General features: G+C 35.8%; 1 pseudogene; it reads right to left on the reverse strand.

Moving 5' to 3' along the window:
• Positions 1–10,058, reverse strand: part of LOC143647643 (transmembrane protein 45A-like) — a 29,522-nt pseudogene extending 19,464 nt beyond the window's left edge.
• Between the last annotated feature and the right edge of the window lie 1,327 nt (positions 10,059–11,385).

The raw sequence follows: 11,385 nt of genomic DNA on the forward strand, positions 1-11,385 counted from the left end.
GGTAGCTATACTAATAACAGACAAAAATAGACTCTAAATGCAAAAATGTTATGAGATAAAGGAGGACACTAGAGAGAGGAAACTCACCAAGAAGAAATAACAATCATGAATATCTATGGTTCTAATCATGGTGCCCCAAAGTACATGAGGCAGACACTGGCAAAACAGAAGGGAGTAACAGACAACTACCATAATAGTGGGATACTGCAACACACCACGCCCTTCAATACACAGAACATCTAAACAGAGGAGCCATAAAGAAACAGAGAACTTAAATAGTATGATAAATGATCTATACCTAACAGATCTGCATAAAACATTGTACCCCAAAACAGCAGGATATACATTCTTCTCAAGTGCTCATGGAACATTCCTCAGAGTAGAACATATGCTGGGGCACAAAACAGCTCTTAATAAATTTGAAAAGATTGAAATTATACAAAGTAACTTCTCTGATCATAATGGAATGAAGCTGAAATCAATAACAAAGAGCCAGAAAATACGTAAATATATGGAAATTAAACAACTCACTCTTAAACAATCAGTATGTCAAAAGAAGAAATAACAATAGAAATCAGTGAATACCTTAAGACCAATGATAATAAGGACACAACGTATCAAGACTTATGGTATGCGGTAGAGGCATTGCTGAGAGGGAAATTTATAGCCCTCAGTGACTACTTTAAAAAAAGGTGAAAGAACAAAAATCAATGGCCTAACTGAGCAACTGGAGAAACTGGAGAAAGAATAGCAAACTAAACACAAGGCAAGCAGAAGAAAAAAAATAACAAAGATTAGAGGAGAAATTCATGAAATGGAGAATAAAAAAATAAAAAGAATCAGTAAAACCAAAAGTTGGTTCTTTGAGAAGATCAATAAAATTGATAAACCCTTAGCTAGACTGACAAAGACAAAAATGCTGAGAAATGCTGCAAATTGATAAATAAAATCAGATGCGAGAGGGGAACATTACTATGGATCCCAAATGAATAAAAAAAAAGATCATAACTGGTTATAATGTACAATATAAATAACTTAGATTAAATAGACAACTTCCCAGATACACATGAACAATGTATACTGACTTGAGAAGAAATAAAAGACCTCAACAAAATAATCACAAGTAAAGAGATTGAATCAGTCATCAAAAACCTACCAACAAGGAAAAGCCCAGGACTGGATGGCCTCACGAGTGAATTTTGCCAAACATTCCAAGAAGAATTAATAGCACTCCTGTTCAGACTTTTCCAAAAAATTGAAGAAGAAAGAACACTACCTAACTCATTCTATGAAACCAATATCACCCTAATACCAAAGCTAGATCAAGACACTACAAAAAAAGAAAACTTCAGGCCAATCTCTCTAATGAACATAGATGCAAAAATTCTCACCAAAATACTTGCAAACGGACTCCAACAGTATATTAAAAGGATTATACACCATGACCAAATGGGTTTTATTCCAAGTATGCAAGGGTGGTTCAACACAAGAAAGTCAATTAATGTAATGTAATGTACTACATTAACAAATTAAAAGAAGAAAACTACACGATCATTTTGATTGATGCAGAAAAGGCACTGGACAAAATTCAGCATCCTTTCATGATTAAAACACTTCAAAAGCTAAGAATCAAAGGAAACAGCCTTGAAATGATGAAGGGCATATATGGAAACCCATGGCTAACGTCATACTCAATGTTGAGGGACTGAAAGCTTTACCAATAAAGATCAGGATCAAGATAAGGATGCCCACTGTCCCCATGAATATTCAGTATTGTGCTAGACATTCTAGCTACAGCAAATAGGTAAGGGAAAAAAAGGTATCCAAATTGGAAAGAAAGAAGTGAAACTGTCACTATTTATGGATGCCATGCTCCTATATTTTGAAAATTCTTTAAAAAGCACAACATAGCTAGTTGAGCTAATAAATCAGTTCAGCAAAGTGGCAGGATAAGAGATCCGCAGGCAAAATTCAATGATATTTCTATACCCTCGTAATGAGATATCCAAGGTGTTAAACAAGAAAAATTCCATTTACATTAGCAACTAAAAGAACCAAATATCCAGGAATAAATTTAACCAAGGATGGAAAGGACTTGTACATAGACAACTACAAAACATTGCTAGAAGAAATTAAAGTAGACCTGAATAAATGAAAAGACATTTCATGTTCATGGATTGGAGGGCTAAATGTTGCTAAGATTTCAATTCCTCCCAAACTGATCTACATATTAAATGCAATGCCAATCAAAATTCCAACAGCCTACTTTGCAGAAATGGAAAAACAAATTACCAATTTTACTGGGAAGAGTAATGGGCCTCAAATAGCAAAAAACATCTTGAAAAAGAAGAGTGAAGTGGGAGGCATCACACTTCTTGACTTCAAAGCATACTATCAAGCCACAGTGGCCAAAACAGCATGGTACTGGCATAAAGATAGACATACTGATCAAAGGAACAATATTGAGAGCTCAGAAATAGACCCTCAGATCTATCGTCAATTGATTTTTGATAAGGTCCCAAGTCCATTCAACTGCTACAAGAGTCTCTTCAATAAATGGTGTTGGGATAACTGGCTATCCATAACCAAAAGAATTAAAAAAGACCCCTATCTCACACCCTATGCAAAAATTAACTCAAAATGGATCAAAGACCTAAGTATAATAACCAGTAACATATAGCTCCTAGAAGAAAATATAGGGAGACATCTCCACAATCTAGTGATAGACAGCAATTTCTTAGACTTTATACCCAAAACAGAAGCAATGAAGGAAAAACTAGGTAATTGGGGGCTCCTCAAAATCAAATACTTCAGCATTTCAAGGACTTTGACAAAAGCTAAAAAGACAACTGTCTCAATAGGAGAAAATATTTGGAAACCACATATCTAATAAGGGTTTGATATCCAGAAATCCTACAACTCAAGTATAAAAAGCCAAATAACCCAATTTAAAAATCACAAAAGACATGAATAGACATTTTTCCAGAGAGGAAATATAGATAGCTAAAAGGACATGAAAAGATGCTCAGCTTCATTAGCTATTAGGAAAATGCAAATCAAAACCACAATGAGATATCATCTTACACCTACTAGAATGGCTGCTATTAAGCAAACAGGAGACTATGAGTGTTGAAGAAGATGTGGAGAAATTGGAACACTTATTCACTGCTGGTGGGAATGTCAAAGTGGAGTATGGTTTGGTGGTGCCTCAGGAAGCTAAGCATAGAGTTGCCTTATGACCTGGAAATCCCACTACTCAGGACAAACCCAGACGATCTGAAAGCAGGGACATGAACAGACATTTGTACACTGACGTTCATAGTGACATTATTCACAGTTGTCAAAAGATGGAAATAGCCCCAATGTCCATAAATAAACGAAATGTGGTATATATATATACATATACACACAAAGGAAGTTATGAAGTCTTGAAGCATGTGACAACATGGATTACCCTTGAGGATATTAGGGTAGGGGAATAAGTCAGATACAAAAGGACAAATATTGTATAATGTCACTTATAAACTAATCAAAATATTTAAACTCATAGACATAAGGTATAAAATACAGGTTGCCAGGATATGAAATGAAGCAAAAGAATGGGGAGTGTTTGCTTAATATGTGCAGAATATTTAACTAGGTTGAACTTAAATGTTTGGAAATGGACAGAGGTGACAGTAGCACCTTATTCTGAGAATTGTTACCAGTGTTGAATGCTGTGTAAATGTGGTGGAAGAGAGAAGTTTAAAGTAATGCATATCAATAGAAGGAAACTTGGAGGTTAAAACATGGGAATGTATAACACAGTGAATTTTGTGGTGGACATTGTGTATGATTAACTCTACAAAAATAAAAAACTTATATGACACTAGGACAAAGAGTTAATAATAAAGAGCTATATGGCAAAAATGTACCTATTGTAAACTATGTGCTATAGTTAATGGTAATATTATAATATTCTTTCATCATCATAACAAATGTACCACACCAATGCATGGGTCAATAACAGGGGCATCATTTGTTGAGCTTAAACCTATTTCATGAAGACAAAGAATATCAGAGCTAGACGTGACCTTAGAGACTGTGTATCCCTGTATTTCTCAATCACCTTGAGTCAATATACCTATTCATTTAGAACCAACAGTTCATGATCTCTCTTTTGTTATTTGAGGTTTCAGTCATATTTCAAACAATTTTTTAATTTAGTTTATGTAAAATAGAAGGAAGCCATTTTAAGAATATTGGACAATAAGTTTTGAAAAATGCACAACCACCACCCCAGCCGAGATATAGAACATTTCCATTACTCCCCCAAACCTTCCTCCTGACCCTTTGCATTCAATCCCCACTGCTTGTATCTCAGTACACCACTAATCTGCCTTCTGTAGATAGATTATTTTTTGGTTCTTCTAGCATTTCATTAAAAACAGACTCATCAAGTATGAACTCTTATGTAAAACGGCTTGGGCTCAGCAAGTTGTTCTTGAGATTCATCCAGGGTAATGCATACAACAGCAGTTTATTTGTTAATTTCTTGGTGAGCAGTATTCTGCTGTAGGATATACCACCCTTTGATAATCCTTTCTCCTGTTGATGGACATTTGAGTTGTTCCAATTTGGGGGCAATTATGAATAAAGCTATTATGAATTTTTGTATATACACATAAAAATAGTGATGAATAAGGGGAATGGGGATTTTGATTTTCTTTTTAATTTTTGTTTCTTCTCTGGACTAATGAAAATGTTCTAAAATTGATCATGAGGATCTATGCACAACTATGTTATATTACGGTGAGCTGGTAATTATATACTTCTAATGGGTTCTGTGGTGTGTGAACATATCTCAATAAAATCGCATTTTAAAAAAGGAAAGCACATAGAAATTACAAAACTCAAACTTGCCCAGCTCTGAAAAACTACTACACATTTAATTTGATGGGAGGCAACTGTAGCAGTGCTTAGAGGGAAATGTAAAGACTTAACCATGTTATTTTAAAAATAAGAAACCGTAAAGATAAATAAGATCAAGATCCAACTCAAAAAGATAAAAAAGAAAAACAGAACATAGTCTCATTCCATTAAAGCAAAAACTGCAAACAAGGAGAAACTGATAAATTTATAACTATAATATAAAAGTTAAAAAGACTTTATCAAAAAATTGAGAGAGAAATCAGATTTTGAAAACCATTAGGAAAATTAGCTATTGAAACAACAATTGCAAGAACTTGGCTTCATCCCTCTCCTTGGGAAGGGAGAGCCTTTTAACTTCCTTTTAGCTCCACAATAACCAGCCACCACTAGAACCAGCTGCCGCTCAGCCCTTTCTTGCTATACATTTCTGCTCTGTTTCTACTTCACAAGGTTGTTTGCCTTGCTTAGTTTTGTTCTGTTCAATTGCAGCTAGGGGTTTTACTTTCTTATTTTCATTCATTTTTTTTTCTTTTTAATTTCTTTTCCCTATCTAAATTTTAAAATTTTATCTGTCATTGTTATGTTTAGAGTAGAGAAGTGTCACTGAAGTAGAAACTCACTCTCATCTTGACCAGAAATCATCTCTTCTTAACGTCTTAAACTTATATTTAATTTTGAATAGATAAAACATGCACATGGTAGAACATTCTAATCTGAAGGTATAGAGGACATTATATTGTTTCGAGTACTATTCCATCTATACTACATCGATTCCCAGCAGATGATGAATGGTCTAAAAATCAACTTCTGTGTATAGCCTGGTTAAATTCAACAATTAATAGTGTTATCATTTTATAAAATATTTGCTATTTTCTATATCACTTTTACTTCAAAATAAGCTTTGAATCTAGACCCTCTTTACTAGCCTACAGTCTGACAGCCTTCTGCTTCCCCACAAGCTAAAGAGCACATCTTCCCCACTCCACGATGTTTATCGCTGTCATTTTCCAGTGTTTCTCATCACTCCCTTATGAAATGCAAATCACTGACATGACGCCATCATCCCAAATCCCTACTCTCTGGTAACTAAAAATCTCTTCTAAGAAGTCTTCCCTATTAAATTGCACTCACCTTCCATCTCAGACTTTCTTTATATCTCTCTCTATATATTTGATTATGATTCATCAGTCCCTATAAAATATATGTTCACTGACTGGAATTCATGTTTTCAACAACGTACCAAAGTTAGGGACTCAGCAGAGTAAAATGGAAAGGGCTGGGATGTGAGGGCCAGACAGATCACATGAGAATCCTATCTTCATTACTGTATGATCCAGGACAACTATGTTAGTCTCTTTGAATCTTCTTTATATGTAAAATGGGGGTGATAACACTTAACTTTCAGGCCATTGTGAGGACACATTGAAAACACATGTATGTATAAGTCCAGTAGAGTAAACAATGCATAGTTATTTCTCAATGAACAATAGTTTCTTTCTTTCCTGCCTTCCATATATTTCTTGAGTTTATTCTGCATTAGGCTAAAATCAGCTTTAGAATCAGGAACTATTTCCAACTCTAAAGTACCAGATCAGAGTTCCAACCAAGCAGATAACACAGGTGCGATGAAGATGTGGAAACCAGCTTCCTTCCCAGGTGCTGTGTCAATGCCCCAAAAGGGCCGCTGGGACCCATGAGGACACATTACCTCTCGGAGCCCCACATTCCCACAACAAGCTGGCACACCAAGGAAAGTCTCTGGGCTCTAGAGAAAACTACCCCAGCAAACAAAGAGAAAAGGTTGCAGACAGAGACACCAGGGACATTAACCGGAGGCTTTAACTCACCTGCCAGAACCAGCTCCCCTGAAGCAGGATTAGGCTTGACCGCAGAAGCTCCAGAAGTACATTCTTCCACATGAGGAACTCCAAGAAGGCTGGTGTATATTGATGTCCAGCATTTTCCGGCCATGAGTATGGTTGGAGAAGATGAAAGCTGTTGGAAGGGAAAAACAGCTTAGCTTTTTCAATGAAACCAAGAGCCATCTGCTGATTCTCTATTATAGTGCTTCTCACTTGAGTCCTTTCTCTATTTCTCTCTTTCCAACTCTACTTCTTTCTCTTTCTTTCTCATGCCCACAAAATTTTACATGCGCCCATGTGTCCAAAAGTTTGGGTGACCTCTGCATCCCATAGGGGTGAAATCCTCTAGCATTTTTTGAGTCATCACTACCTCTTTAGAGTATTTCCTTGAAATCTAACATTCCTTTTTCCTTCCCCAAACTTTTTCCTCTCCTCTAATATATCAGAAAATAATCAAGTAATTGTATTTTGAGGTTCTTTCATGCAGAAGAATCAATAGGGAGCATGATGGAGGTGGGAAAGCAGGAGTTAAGTGAATACAGGGATGAATAAGATGAAGCCTCGCTGCAATGGAATTTCATTCAATGGAGGGAGCAAAGAGAAAGAAATCATTACAATGGACTCAAGTATGACAAGATGATCTGCAAGCTCCCAAGATGTAGCAACTGATGACATTTTTAATCCCATAGACAAGTCCCAGCTTCATCTTCATCCTTTTCATTTACACAAGGAACAGAAGATGTTCCTTAAAATACAGTAACACCTAAAGATAGCGGGAATGAAGTTATTGGCTCCTGGCTCCCATCTTTCATCTGGCACTTGTTCTCTAAGAGGAGTCGGCAAAGTTCAGTTCCATTATCAATCTGTTGCTTACATATCTAATAGATTAAAAAAAAAAAAAGCCTCTACACTTTTTTCCCTCCACATAGCACCTGGGTGATAAAATTGAAAAAAACATTGTTTTTCATTGACCTCTGAAAAAATAGGGCCTCATAGTTTTGCATGACTGAATATTTTGAACTCTACTTACATAATGGTGGAAGTTTTCTATATCAGTGTATGAAAGGCTACTCAATAGATGGTAGAAGCTAATCTGCTGTGAGTAGTCACCTTTTTTCAGGATACTCATGCTTCCCTACTCTAGGCTTAGTTTTTACTTTTAAAAATGGAAATAATGTAACTCCCAGGACAGCCCAGAGATTGCAGTTCTTTAAGGTAAATGTGAAATGTGAACAAAGCACATTGAATTATTGTGCTTATCTAGTTCTACTAAATGACTCAGTAAGGAGGACAAATCTCTGGCATCTTGCCTAGGGTATCCAAATATATAAGCCCCTATCAATCAAGGCTGCACCAGGAGACCAACAGTATGTTATTGTAAAGGCCTATACAAATGTCCAAAAAAAATGAAATGTGAGGAAAATACTCATTTATCCTTACCCTCCACAAATAAGGCATTTGACAACATTATCCTGGTAATGGAGATAGGAAGTGAACTGATCTTGAAGCATAAAAGGTTTGCCATTGGGCGGGCCGCGGTGGCTCAGCGGGCAAGGTGCTTGCCTGCCGTGCCGGAGGACCCCGGTTCGATTCCCGGCCCCAGCCCATGTAAAAAACAAACAAACAAACAAAATATAATAAAAACAAGAAAATGTTTAAAAATGTTTCCCTTTCTTCCATCCTTCCTTCCTTCTCTGTCTTTCCTTCCTTTCCTCCCTCTCTCTTTAAAAAAAAAAAAAAAAAAGGTTTGCCATGCCAAATAACCCAAAGCAGAAGTATATGGTACAATGTTGCCATCCCAGGAGCCGACTCCACTGGCCCTCTTTGTAGCCATAAAAGATCAGATGAGGCCCTCCAGGAATAAACTGCTCCCCAGAAATGCCTAAACAAAAGGATCATATCAATGGTTTAGCAACCCATTCCATAGACTTACATAGCACTAGAGAAATGGAGGAGGATTCCTCCATTGCTTGTGACATAGATTGTTGTGACAAAGATTCCTCTATCTGGGCTTTCCTAAGAGCTGAGAACTGGTGCTTTAGCTTGCTTTGGAGATTCCAATACTAGTTCTGTTAACCAATATTAATCAAAGATAACCAATTTAGTCAATCAACTATATTAGACCTTCAAAGCTGATGATTTAAGTTCTGGTGCCTATTTCAATTTACTGGCTACGAATATTCTTAAATGATTTAGAGGTTTAAATTTATAAGATCAGACTTACAGAAGTTGAATGCCTTCTTTTGTCTAGTACAACTTGGGGTAGATGTCATGAAATAGGTGTTGTGCTTTGTTCAGGAACTCTTGTTAAAGAGTTCAGCTTTCCCTTAATTAATTGTGAAAGCTTAGATTAGTATAGCATGTAGTCTAGTGAGCTATGCAAACGTGAACTTCCTTAGAGACGCTGTTTTATTTGCTAATCTACAAAATTTGGCAACAAAAATCTTCTCTTTGGAAACAGCTGTCTCTATCATTTGATGGTCAGAGCAAAGCCCCACTGCCATGAATAAAGAATGAAAAAAAAATCCAATAGGAAGTTTTACCATTTTTATAGTGGAACTCTGAATATACAATCAGCATACTCAATGGAAGGATCTTAGAATCATCCGCTTAAACTCCCTCTCAATCAAAGGAATCAAGAAAAAAAGATGAGTGCACAAGACAAGTTTTCTTCAGTCCTGACTGCTCTCTACAGCCTGTTAGCAATGAACTATTGTTCAAACTTTCTCATAACCACACGCTTATTTTGGTGTCATTTTGCAAAATGGTTTCTGATAGAGTTTATTCTTTCAGTCAAAAGAATATTTGATATTAAAACTATTTCAGAGGCTCCAACCAATGCTCTAAAGGAAATTCACATGGACTGTGGAGACAAGTAATTACTATGAATAATTTATCAAGAAATAATTAGGCCTTTTTATAAACATAAAGGATCACCTTCCAATAGTCTGTATTAGATAAAAATTATAATTAGAATGTGTTAAAAATTTGAATAAAAATTCATTGAAAAAGTTTCTTGATTAGACAGTAAATCTTCTCTTTCCATGTGAAAATATCAAAATGGAGAAAGCAGAACAGAGAAATGGTCCACTCACCATTTAAAACCATAATGATTAAGGAGATTCCCTCCAAAATTTCTAGTCAATGAAATAATGGTTTGGAATTAAGGTTGCAAGTGTGCTTGTACTTTTTGCAGGCATATTTCAGAATGCTTTTTGTACTCCACCAAAGACCTAAAATGAGCATAAAGCTTCCAGGGATGGCATGACCTATTAAAATCCACATCTTGGCCTATCAAGAAAAGAACACACAGAAGATGAAGAGATTTCATTTCCAGAACCTGATCAAAAACATTGCTTGTTTCCATAAAGTGCACTCTCTTCAGATAATTATGGGCACAACAGTAATTCAGAAGGATCAGATTTTACTGTCAGTAGTAGGTAGATCAGACTACAATATCAACAATACCAAAAAGAAGAAAAATTCACCAAAATTGAACACTTCACATGTGCCATAACCTGTGTCAAATGTGTTATATAATCTTTAATCTGATCTTTACAACACATCCATGAATGAGGGAATGTTATCTGGTTTTCAATTTAGGATACAAGTTTAGAAAAGCTAAAAACTTGCCCAAGATGCACAATAATTAAGTAAATGCTTCCTTGTTTTTAACAGTGAGCCTAAAAGGATTTCTTAAAATGATAGCATGAATTTCAGAACAGAGTTGTACTTTAAACATATTTGAAAGAAAGTAATATGAAAGACTTACTTTTATGTTTAAAAAACTGAAATGATGTGAAATTGCCTACAAAATGCTGTAAATATATCATTTCAAAATATCGAGCATTGAATATGTGAAAGAGACTGCTAATCAAATATCTCTGTTCGTTCCACCTCATCCTTTTCCCTGCCCATGTTAAAAAAAAAAAAAAAAGAATAGCAGCAGGTGGTGTGACAGTGGCCTAGTGGTGGAATTCTCACCTGTCATGCTGGAGACCCAGGTTCAATTCCCAGTGCCTACCTATGCAATAAAAAAAAAGAAAAAAAAAGAGAGAGAGAGAGAGAAAATTGCAGAAAGAATCACACAGTGATTTCTAACAGATGCCTAGAGTCAATGGTCTTCAGGTCAAATGTCGATGTTCCCATTGCTGAATCTTGCTGTTAATCATGTAGAAAATGGGTACAATCCTTCTTAATAGATGCAGTTATTTAAAAGTACATTTTACTTACTGGAAAACATTGTGCTATAAATTAAGCAATTGGAAAAGTTAGAGGGATATTCCAAAATCCCTTATAGGGTCTCACTTCTCAAATCCTAATGTCAACATAATCTCCAACATAATAATTTACTAACCTCTCTAAATTATTCTTCTTCCCCTTCCCAAATTTTACAAGCCTAGTACTAATCACTCTATTCCCACATTCATTCAATACCTAGTGAATTACAATGGCACCTCAGCCGCAATGCTAAATACACAAATGCAAGAAGATTTGCCCTTAAATAGAGAGACAAGTGCATAAATTATTCCAAACCTGTGTGAGGCTTGCACAAAATGAAATGGGAACAGGAAGAAGCAACAGCTTGGCTCTAACCAAGAGTCATTAGCCC

This window comes from Tamandua tetradactyla, chromosome 10 (assembly GCF_023851605.1).
Source record: "Tamandua tetradactyla isolate mTamTet1 chromosome 10, mTamTet1.pri, whole genome shotgun sequence".
Taxonomy (NCBI): Eukaryota; Metazoa; Chordata; class Mammalia; order Pilosa; family Myrmecophagidae; genus Tamandua; species Tamandua tetradactyla.